The following is a 10,216-nucleotide window of genomic DNA, read 5'->3' as shown; positions in this document are numbered from 1 at the left end:
TCGTTCTCTGCCACGGCGCTGTTCATGCTGGGCCTGCACATGGTGACACGACCAGGCTGCCGGGTGCGCTCCGACCGCTACCTGGTGCCCTTCATCCTGATCGTCGTCAAGTCCATGGTGCTGCCGCTGGTGACGCGGGAGGCCATGAGCCTGCTGCAGGGGCCTGCCACGCACAACGCCAACCTGACGGTGGTGAGTGGTGTCCGCCGACACCAGCAGGCTGCCCCCATGACCCTCGCACGGCAGCAGCCCAATGGCGGTGAGTAGCACCCATGTGATGCCGGTGGGCTGGTGGTGGACGTACCGACTCGGGTGTTGGCCGATTTGTTACGTCCGCACACATCGTGCACTGAGTACAGCATTGAATGGCACTAGTAAAGGACTGGTGCGAACCGCGAGCAGCCGCCGCCGGCCATGTCCGTGGTGAGGTGCAGCTGTCAGGCGTGTACGCCGTCCGCGCCGCGCGGCGGTCGACAGCGGCTCGCTGCCATTGTCGGGACGGTTCGGCAGGACCTGACCAACTACGCGTTCCTGTACGGCATCCTGCCGACGGCGCCCAGCGTGCTGGTGTACGCCACCACTACGACACCGGCATCGAAGTGGTGAGAGCGGCGCGCCGCCGCCACGGCGCTGCCCCGTGGAGAGCCGCCGCCCCTGGGAGTCTGCCATCTATCGGTCGGGCCATGCAGCCGGCTTCGCCACCTGTCGCCGGCTGAACAAGTCCGCGCGAGGCGCCTGCTTGCAGTCACCGGTGGCGGACCTGAAGCGGTGCTGCGAGAGTCGCTATCAGGCAGTCCGGCCTTACGCGCCTGTCTCGGAGGCCCTGACGTGACCTTGTACACTGCTTCTGGTTGCCGCGCATCTGCCTGGCCAGACGCCGCTGCGTCTGGCGCCGTGGTGGCTCCAAGTGCGCGTGTGACGTCTGATGCCCTGTGCTATCCCCCCCCCCACTCCCCCCCCCCCCCCCCCCTCCACGCCCCCTCCCTGTGCACCTGTGCATCTGGTGCTGGCAGATGGCCAACGCGCTGGTGATCGGTACGTTCCTATCTGCGCCGCTGATGTTCGTCTCGGCCTGGATGGTGTCCGTGTACTCGACGGTGGCGCCCTCGCAGTACATCCACTACATCGACTCCTACATCTGTGACATCAGCATCATCGGCCTCGTCTGCTGCGTAAGGCGCAGACGTGGTGCGCACTGGAGTGCTATTGTCGAGGACATATTGTGTTTGTGTGCTGTGTTGTAGGTACACGGTATGACCTTCCGCCCCGACAGCTCATTGGGTTAGAGCGCCTGTCCTCCGATCCGCCCAACCGTGGGCGGGTGGGTTCGAGTCGCTTTAGGAGCTCGCTATTTGTCGTAAACTTGGGTGTTCTGCGGGCGATGGCAGCGGTCGCGCTGAATGCTAGCTGACATCAGAGGGCAGGACGGACCGTGCCGAGCATTGCGGCACGTAAAACTCTCGCCACCAAACTCCGCCGTTGGCATGTAATTTCACGATCGGATACTAGGGACCGGGGCTTACGCTGCACTCAAAAAACACTGCTTAGCGTGAACTGTGATCCCAGAAATCCATCAGGTCAAAAGGTTTGATCAGAATCTCAAACCGAGATTTTGTCATCACCCTAGCGTAACATACCCGTATAGCTGTGTGAGCTGTACTTAACTGGTCAAAAAACTTTCTTTTGAAAGATCCATCATGTAACTTCGTCCCAGCAGCATGTTTTTTGTATGTTTTAAGTGTTCTGAAGTGGAATGTGTGCCAATCACTTCTATGGATTTTGAAATATTTAAAATCTCAGGTGTGATTTCGGTGACTGGGGAAGGCGACTGAAGACCTTTATTTGTCATATTCACTGTGTATAATTCTCCTCCAGGTCTGGGTGTTCGGCGTATTTTTACTAAGTGGCAAGTTCAGACGTGTACCGCACTTCATCACCACCTGTCTGATCGTGTCACAGGTACGTGCCGCACTTCATCACCACCTGTCTGATCGTGTCACAGGTACGTGCCGCACTTCATCACCACCTGTCTGATCGTATCACAGGTACGTACCGCACTTCACCACCACCTGTCTGATCGTGTCACAGGTACGTACCGCACTTCACCACCACCTGTCTGATCGTGTCACAGGTACGTGCCGCACTTCATCACCACCTGTCTGATCGTGTCACAGGTACGTACCGCACTTCACCACCACCTGTCTGATCGTGTCACAGGTACGTACCGCACTTAACCACCACCTGTCTGATCGTGTCACAGGTACGTGCCGCACTTCATCACCACCTGTCTGATCGTGTCACAGGTACGTGCCGCACTTCATCACCACCTGTCTGATCGTGTCACAGGTACGTACCGCACTTCACCACCACCCGTCTGATCGTGTCACAGGTACGTGCCGCACTTCATCACCACCTGTCTGATCGTGTCACAGGTACGTGCCGCACTTCATCACCACCTGTCTGATCGTGTCACAGGTACGTACCGCACTTCACCACCACCTGTCTGATCGTGTCACAGGTACGTGCCGCACTTCATCACCACCTGCCTGATCGTGTCACAGGTACTTGCCGCACTTCATCACCACCTGTTGGGTCTTGTCACAGGTACGTACCGCACTTCATCACCACCTGTCTGATCGTGTTACGGATATGCGTCCGGCACCTTTCCATCGTGGCCCGTTGCGTAACCCGCCTCAGTGATACGCGTTACAGTGCTAGAAACACTAGCGCGCCTGACACGCAATCCACTGCGCCTGACACTCCACTGCGTCTGACACACTCCGCCGCGCCTGACGCACTCCACCGCGCCAGACACCCTCCTCCCCGCCAGCTGACCGCGTCGCCGCCGTGCTGTGCTGCTCCGGTACGGTCGGTGGTGACGTGTGACGGGGTGGGCTCTTCCGTCAGGCGGTGGCATGTGTGGGAGCCATCCTGTCAACCCAGCTGGACTGCTCGTCCGGCGACTGGTCCTTCTACCTGCACTTCCTGCCGCTGACGGTCGGCGTGGTCAGCAGCCGGGTGTGGACGGCCCTGCTGGCTGTGGCCCTGCTGCTGCTGCGCACGCGCTCGCTGTGCTTCGTGCTGCGCTGCCGGCTGCCCTTCATGGCCATCGGATGGGCGTGAGTTGTGCGACGCCCGACGCGACCCGGACCCGGACCCGGACTCGGACTATGTGGATAACATTTCTATGCTACACTCATTATGAACAGCTCGTGTGGGGCTCTGGTGGCGCCATTCGTCACACACTATATGTGCCGCTGTGAGATTACATTTACGGTTCGAGATGATATCACGTCACGCCGGCGTTAGTGTTATCTTTTTGATGGGCTCACGGTGGGCAGCACACATTGGATACACTTGCGCCAAGTGATTCACGGAACCAGAGCCAGCCAGTGTGGCATTCGGCCACTGCTGGACCGCTCTTCGTCCGCGAGGTCCTCACCTGACCCCGGCCCCCTCCCTCCACTGGCCAGGTTCCCACTGGTTCTCACCGTGGTGCTGCTCGTCTCCAACGGCGGGCACCACATGTACGAGGGTGACCCGAGCTTCCAGCTGGGACAGTTCCAGTCGGTCACGGCCATCGTCATCCTGACCATCTCACTGACCGGTCAGTCGTGTGGCGGCGGCGGACCCCCGGGCCGCCCGCGGCGCGCGCCGGCTCCATCCGAGGCCGCGATCGGCCCCCGCTGCTCTTCTGTATCGTGCAGTCGTGTGGGGTGTTATTGTTCCCGGGCTGTTGGTCCGTGCGATGCGCGTCCCCGGCCGCAGTTCGCGTCGCGTCGTTCTCCGATGAGCCCCACTAAGGCGTGCGGCTGTGAAACCAGCGATATGGGACTGGATCCCCGGTCCCCGGCGGTGCGGTGCGGTGTCCTGAGGAGAGCAGTGATAAGCTTGTTTTGTGTGACGGACCATGGGCCCATATTTTTGGGCGGAAAGTTGAGTGGTCGCGGAGTCAGGTTTTGTCCCTTGCCTGCATGGTTTTTGTTTTGTCGGTGTCCGGTGCACCTGGTTGGAGTGCGGCCGTCTCGCCTCGCCCCTGACCGGCCGCCGCTCCGCCAGTGACGCTGTTCTGCCTGGTGGTACACCACCGGTACAACCACCTGTACAGCCAGTACACGGCGCAGCTGCCGGCGGGCGCCGACAGCCCGCCCCGCGTCCTCAGCGACACGGAACCCGACTCGGGCTCGGAGGCGCCGGCCCACGACCCCGTCACCGGTGAGTGTGGTGTGTCAGTCAGTCAGCTGGGATCTCACGCCGGAGCCAGTGGAGCTCGCGCACCGGAGCTCATACCGCCCACCGTAGCCCACGCCAGAGCCGCCGGAGCTCACGCCGGGGCCACCGGAGCTCACGCCAGGGTCACCGGAGCTCGCGCCAGAGCCACCGGAGCTCATGCGAAATGCCGGCGAATGTCGTTACGGTTCAAAGGTTGACGCGTGAAAAAATGACAGATTGACACTGACACGCACTGGCGTGTCAGAGCGTGAACTCCGTCTCCAAAAACGAGCGGAGGTGTGGAGGAGGTCACGTCAGGCGTCGAGGTATCGGTCCTTCGATGCGACGCACTTCGCGCGTGTGTGTATGGGGGGGGGGGGGAGAGGGGCAGGCTGGCACGAGTGGGTTGTGGTGTCCACCCGTGCGGCCGTGCTGCGGTCCGGGCTGGGCGGTGGCGTCGCATCTGACGAGGCCGCCCGCGCCGCAGTGGATGACATCGAGGAGCTGGTGCAGGACGGCCAGACGTCGTTGAGCGCGCCGGCCACCTGCACCGGTCAGCGGCCGTGCGACCCCAACACGCGCCAGCTGTGCAGGTGGGTCCGGCCGGCCTGCCGCCGCCGCCGCCGCCGCCGCCGCCGCCGCCGCCGCCGCCGCCGCCGCCGCCGCCGCCGCCGCCGCCGCCGCCGCCGCCGCCGCCGCCGCCGCCGCGGGATGACGGGATAACTCATTGACGTAACTTGCCCTAAAAAGGCGCACATTGTCGGCGGGTTTGCCTGACTCAGTTCAGGAACTGTTCCCGAAATTGGAAAAGTAGCTGCTCTTCCGTCTCCAGGCAGGCGTGTGAAAAGACGAAAACTTTGCAGAGTTATTAAAGGCAAAAGAATTTACTCCTTGCAAAGCAAAAGATAACACGACAAACAGGAAGTCATGTGGCTGCCTTGGTCGGTCCAATTTCTTAAGTCATTGCAGATGCACCCAGTTAATCCTGTCGAGACATTACAGGTGCACCCAGTGTTTCCCGTCGCTATATTGTAGATGCTCCCAGTTCGCTCTGCGGAATGATTGCAACTGTACCTTGTCGATGCTGTCGAGGTGTTTCTGCTGGCTCATGTCCAACGTTCGTCACCACGTCCGTATCCCGTGTATCGGCCATGACAGCGGCGTGTGCCAATGTGGACGCATCGACTGTCGGGACGAGAACTAACACGTTGTCGAGGCGCCTGAGCCGTAGGTGTTTCATTTGTCGCTGCGTCGTGACGTTCCGGCGTGGTGGCGGCAGGGAGATCGTGCGGAACTACTACAGCCAAGAGGAGGCGGAGCTGGGCTCGCCGTGCGAGGCCGAGGATCAGCTGCAGATCACCAAACACGTGCTCGTGCTCCTGCTGCTCAGCCTCTCCATGATCGTGGTGGGTGGCGCCGCCGGCAGCCAGATTAGTCCGCATGGCTGCACCTCGGTGCCGTTGCAGGGGGCCGGCGGGTGTATCAGAAGAGAGCAGTCGGCAGCTTTGCGACTACGGTCAACCTTCAATCCCGCAGCTTTTGACTCCAAACAGAAGCAGCGCCTCGAAACCTGTACAACTTTATCGCTCAGCAAGCAAGGTTGTGAAAGAAATATCAATTTTTTCACTTGGTGCAAGGAAGAAGAGCCCAAAGCTCCTTTTTTGGTACAATGACCTCGAAGTTTGTATGCTAGCAATGATTAGTTACGATTCGAGTTTCATCGAATAGTATTATGATTTGGGTTGCATATATCTTGAACTTGCTTACTTGATAGCTTCGTCCAACCAGCACCTGCAGGTGGTGGTCGTGTATTGCCGCAGGTGCTGGCATATGTATTGTCGGAATAAGAACTTAGGTACTTTTTCTATCGTGTGGCCTGCTCGTAGACATGGCTTGGTACACTGTTACCAATCATCTGGACCCTCGTGATCGCTACGATGCCTGTTTGCCGTAGGGTCTGTTCCTGTCTGTGTGGAATCTCGTCATGGACACGATGACCGGCGTATACGTCGTAGTCGACTTCCTGGACGGCGCGCTGAACTTCGGCCAGGGCGTGTTCGTGTTCCTGCTGTTTGGCCTCGACAACGAGCTAATCGTTCTGCCGGTGGTGCAATGGTGAGCAAACGGGGCGGGACGGAACGGACACGGACACGGACGTGGACACGGACACGGACACGGGCGCGGACACGGGACGAGACGAGACAGACTGGACACGCATTGGGATGGGGTGGCTCTTGATACGCTGCAAGCTGAAAAAGAGGGGATGGGCGATGGGTTGGAGTGGGAACGCGAGCCGCGGCGTCCCACGCGTGTCTAGCGGCAGTTGATCTGGTGGCCAGCGGCTGCGACTGAGGGCCTGGCGTGCGGCCGCCGCCGCTGCCGCCTGTGTACTGGCGTGTCTGCCGCGCAGGTGGCGCCGTCTGCTGTGGGGCTCCGATGCCGTTCACCTGCCGGACATGGCTGACCTGGAGCCGGAGACGCGGCAGACGTGCAACCAGTTCATCGACTACCACCTGGAGCAGTGTCGACGCAGTCTGGTCAAGGACAGACGGTACGGCGCGGACGCGGGGAGCACGGGCGGCCACACTAAGGCGGTCTTCTGGCGTTGTTTGCATCACCAATCTCGTCTGATAAACATACAGAATCAGGCCGTATGATGTAAATGTCGTGTATTGCCATCCCAATGTTTTGATATGTATCCCATTATTCGCTCGAAGTACCCGGAGTAATGTAAAAAATGTCTTGCCTGGGAGTTCACTTCTTGCTGTTGATACGGTACTGGGCTGATGTCCCAGGGTCTCTTTCTTGTCTTTGATCACGTGCAACGAGACCATCTTACGCTTGCGAGGATTTCGTACATCGTGTCAATTGATATGTGTGTCTATTTAGAAGTGGCACGTCGGCATCAGCTGGACATCATCTGCCGTGTACACGGGCGCGGGCCCGGCCTGAGCGCAGTCCCTGACGCGCCTCTCCGTCGCAGGCACCGTCTGAAGCTGTACCGGCACGTGTTCACCGGCCAGGAGCTGGTGGATTGGCTGATGCGGCGCGGTCTCGCCCCGGACCGCACAGAGGCCACCAAGTACGGCCGCCGGTTGGTGGACGGCCGGGTGGTGCGCCACCTGCGCCAACAGCATCACTTCCACGACCGCCACCTCTTCTACCAGCTGGTGGGGCGCGGCGGGCGGCCGGCGCCGCGGCCACCGCCGCCCCGGCCGTCGGCCTGTGGCGTAGCCGGCTGCGGCCAGGCCGGCACCGGCACCTGCCCACGTGCCGATCCCTGAGTGGGCACCGGCGCGAGCGCCGAGTGGGGCGGAGGGTCGGCTCCGTGTGCGGCCCTGAGTGCTGGTGTCTGCCTTGCGCTGGCCCCTGAGCGCTGGTGTCTGCCCTAGTCTGGTCATTGAGCGCTGGTGTCTGCCCTGGAGTAACCCCTGAGCGCTGGTGTCTGCCCTGGGCTGGCCCCTAAGCGCTGGTGTCTGCCCTGGGCTGGCCCCTGAGCGCTTTTGTCTGTCCTGGAGTAACCCCTGAGCGCCGGTGTCTGCCCTGGGCTGACCCCTGAGCGCTGGTGTCTGTCCTGGAGTAACCCCTGAGCGCTGGTGTCTGCCCCGGGCTGGCCCCTGAGTGCTGGTGTCTGCTCTGGGCTGGCCCCTAAGTGCTCATGTCTGTCCTGGAGTAACCCCTGAGCGCCGGTGTCTGCCCTGGGTTGGTCCCTGAGCGCTGACGTCTGCCCGGAGCTGACCCCTGAGTGCTGATGTTTGCCCTGGGCTGACCCCTGAGCGCTGGCGTCTGCCCTGGGCTGGCCCCTGAGTGCTGGTGTCTGCCCTGGAGTAACCTCTGAGCGCACGTTACGCACGTTTGGGCTGGCCCCTGAGTGCTGGTGTCTGCCCTGGAGTAACCTCTGAGCGCCGGTGTCTGCCTTGGGCTGACCCTTGAGCGCTGTTGTCTGCCCTGGGCTGACCCCTGAGCGCCGGTGTCTGTCCTGGAAGTTCCGAGAGGCGTTGGTAGTCCACTGCCACCGCTGATGGCGGCGGTGCTTACTTAACGGACATGCACGCCTGCAGACTGCGGTGGCCGTGGGGTTTAACCCATAAATGAGTTCAACGCTACGGACAATGGCGACATGGAGCGTGATTGCTAAAGTTCGCGGTGCGTGTTCACAAGCGCAATATTCGGAAGGCCTGGTGTTTGAAAAGAAACGTTGGAGATTTTCAAAGAAACAAATGTTCGGCATCCCATCGTTGGGCAGGCCAAGGGTTGAACGGAATGAGGCTTACGTAGATGTCTTTCATTTACGCACGTTTCCCGCGCGTGCAGGTGCGGAATCAGGCGGTGCGCCAGCGGTGCTTGGCCGCGTGGGATCAGAGTCCCATAGAGCGTGTCGTCCTTGGCGTTTTTTTTTTTTTTTTTTGTCCTCCGTAGGTGTTGGTCGATGGTAGATGTCAGCGGTGATGTGCGGCCGTGGTTCGGGCACATCGGCGGTGAAGGATGTCACTGGCTCGCGCTAGGTCGGTTTGGGAGAGAGGGAAGCTTGTGTTGTGCTTTTCTTCACGAGAACGTTTTAAGGTCGGTTGGTCGCTAGGAAAAGAAAATGTGTTTTACCTTGTGGGTGCCTGAAACCGTCTGTTCTTGGTTTTAAATGTCTGCCACTTCCGTGCATTTTAGTTAAATTAAATGTGACTGACCTGTGCGTGACTGCCAGCAGCAATGACAAGGTCTAACGTCGGGACCATGTATAATTGGACTTTACTGAATCCACGTCATCATCGTGGAATGGAACGTCGCTCAGGGACGTCCAAAATGCTTAGCCGCGCAGCTGGGAAACCAGAGGCACAGTTCTCCATTCCCCGCGGACAGAGGCGACGGCGGCACTAGAGCATATGGTAGTTCATACGAATCTAGAATACTTTGAGGTGACTTTGTTTTTGTAAACTTGCGAGGATGCTATAAGCATGGATGTTTTCTATAGTCTGGTCCTAAAGCTCCGATGGGTTCCACGAGCTCGGTCCTGAATGAAGTCGTCGCTGGTGGCTGTGTAACGCGAGCTGGCCTGAGAGTGTCTTGGGAATGCTTGCCTTGGACCCAGGCCATCCTACGACGTTTGTTTCGTATGTCCTTCAGTGTACGTGCTGTGGCAGTGGTGACGTTCGTCCAATACAGTATATGTCAGCACTTGCAGCGTCTGCTTGGGTTGAACCGGAAATGGTTTCAGGACTTGCGGACGGAATAAGGGGCGTTGACAGCTGTGTAACACTGATATAAAAAAATCTGCTGACCAGCTGCGCTCTGAGATTATAAGTCTGAGTTGTCAGTGGTGCTCAGAGGTTATGGGTCTGAACGATTAGTAGCGCTCTGAGGTTATGGGTCTGAACGATTAGTAGCGCTCTGAGGTTATGGGTCTGAACGATTAGTAGCGCTCTGAGGTTATGGGTCTGAACGATTAGTAGCGCTCTGAGGTTATGGGTCTGAACGATTAGTAGCGCTCTGAGGTTATGGGTCTGAACGATTAGTAGCGCTCTGAGGTTATGGGTCTGAACGATTAGCAGCGCTCTGAGGTTTTGGGTCTGAACGATTAGTAGCGCTCTGAGGTTATGGGTCTGAACGATTAGTAGCGCTCTGAGGTTATGGGTCTGAACGATTAGTAGCGCTCTGAGGTTATGGGTCTGAACGATTAGTAGCGCTCTGAGGTTATGGGTCTGAACGATTAGTAGCGCTCTGAGGTTATGGGTCTGAACGATTAGTAGCGCTCTGAGGTTATGGGTCTGAACGATTAGTAGCGCTCTGAGGTTATGGGTCTGAACGATTAGTAGCGCTCTGAGGTTATGGGTCTGAACGATTAGCAGCGCTCTGAGGTTATGGGTCTGAACGATTAGTAGCGCTCTGAGGTTATGGGTCTGAACGATTAGTAGCGCTCTGAGGTTATGGGTCTGAACGATTAGTAGCGCTCTGAGGTTATGGGTCTGAACGATTAGTAGCGCTCTGAGGTTATGGGTCTGAACGATTAGTA

At 59.0% G+C, this 10,216-nt stretch overlaps 1 pseudogene; it reads left to right on the top strand.

Moving 5' to 3' along the window:
- LOC119097397 (integral membrane protein GPR155-like) overlaps positions 1-9,375 on the top strand; it is a 14,701-nt pseudogene extending 5,326 nt beyond the window's left edge.
- Positions 9,376-10,216: the final 841 nt, after the last annotated feature.

This window comes from Pollicipes pollicipes, unplaced genomic scaffold (assembly GCF_011947565.3).
Source record: "Pollicipes pollicipes isolate AB1234 unplaced genomic scaffold, Ppol_2.1 Scaffold_4295;HRSCAF=5057_pilon_pilon_pilon, whole genome shotgun sequence".
In the NCBI taxonomy this organism is placed as follows: Eukaryota; Metazoa; Arthropoda; class Thecostraca; order Pollicipedomorpha; family Pollicipedidae; genus Pollicipes; species Pollicipes pollicipes.
This window is presented reverse-complemented; position numbering and strand designations above follow the sequence as displayed.